This window comes from Echinops telfairi, unplaced genomic scaffold (assembly GCF_000313985.2).
Source record: "Echinops telfairi isolate 266 unplaced genomic scaffold, ASM31398v2 ScPeMD7_7468;HRSCAF=8506_0, whole genome shotgun sequence".
Taxonomy (NCBI): domain Eukaryota; kingdom Metazoa; phylum Chordata; class Mammalia; order Afrosoricida; family Tenrecidae; genus Echinops; species Echinops telfairi.
The window spans coordinates 53,498,035-53,499,706 of record NW_022111369.1 but is presented as its reverse complement, the minus strand read 5'-3'; positions in this window follow the sequence as shown (position 1 = coordinate 53,499,706).

The window sequence follows — 1,672 nt, the reverse complement described above, 5'->3', positions numbered from 1 at the left end:
AAATAAGCGGCCATCTAGCTGATAAGCAACAAAACCCACTTGGAAGAAGCACACCAGCCTGTGTGATCATGAGGTGTTGAAGGGATCAGGTGTCAGGCATCAAAGAATGAAAAATCAAATCATTGTGCATGACGGGGAGTGCAGAGTGGGGACCCCCGACCCATCTGTAGGCAACAGGACATCCCCTTACAGAAGGGTGCAGGGTAGCAACGATGAAACATACAACTTTCCTCTAGTTCTTTAATGCTTCTTCTCCCCCACTATCTATGATCCCAATTTTGTTTTTCAAATCCGGCTAGACCAGAAGATGTACACTGGTACAGATAGAAACTGGAAACACAAGGATCCAGGACAGATGAACCCTTCAGAACCAGTGGTGAGAGTGACACTACAGGGAGAGTGGAGGGAGGAAGGTAGGGTAGAAAAGGGGAACCAATTACAAGGATCTACATATAATCCCCTCCCTGGGGGATGGACAACAAAAAAGCAGGTGAAGGCAGATGTCAGACAGTGTATGACAAAATAATAATAATTTATAAATTATCAAGTGTTCGTGAGGGGGATGGTGGAGAGGTAGGAGAAAAAATGAGGAGCTGATACTAAGGGCTGAAGTTGAGATCAAATGTTTTCAGAATGATGATGACAACAAATGTACAAATGTGCTTGATACAATGGATATATATATGGATTGTGATAAGAGTTGTATGAGCCCCCAATAAAATGATTTAAAAACAAAACAAAAACAACCAAAAAGATTTTCTTTTAGAGTAATATACATGAAGCAGAAAATGAAGTTAACCACTTTTTTCTTTTTATAGTACTCTAAAAGAAAAATATTTGACAAAGCAAATTCATCTTTATCAATTCCTGTAAATATCTGGTATATTAAGATTAATAAATAATTATTTACTACTTAGAAAAAACAGTTGTAATCTGATTTAATAATAACATCCAGACATAGATTATCATAAATTTATAATCATATTATCATGTTTTTATCATCTAATTTTCTGCATACTTTATATGATTCTTTAGAGAAACAATTTATTCTTTTTTATGAATTTTTAAAGTAAAACAATTTACACTAAAGTTTCTTTGTTTTTTAAGTAGCTACTAGAAGCCTGGACAGAGTAAATAGTTTTCTAAAACTTAAAAGGCAATCTTATGAGGAAGAAAATCAAACCAAAGCTAATCATACTTTTTGAGATAAAATACACAAAACTTAAACATAAAATGAGATGAACAATTACATAAAAATATCAGTCTATAGGACTAGTTTAAATAACACAAAATATACGTACCATAAGGGGCATTCCTTTCTAACTTAATTTATGTTGCCAAATAAATACGATTTGTAATTTTAAATATATTAAGTTTCTCTAATTGAAACATTTTTTAAATGGTGAAATCATTTGAGGATACAAACATGTAGGGTCTATAGGAAATGACTTTAACCATCAAAAAGATTAGGGTATGAAGGAAAAATGTTTCAATTTCTCTTAGACAAATCTTATGCCAGTAGATGGCAGTGATGATCCGAAAAATCAAATTATAATGGTTAACTTTTAAAAAGCTGTTAGAAAATTATGCTTTTGAAAAAAAAGAAAAGAAAAAGAAAATTATGTTTTTGGATTCTAATTGGCTATGCAGCAAACTCAATTTGTTCAGTTCA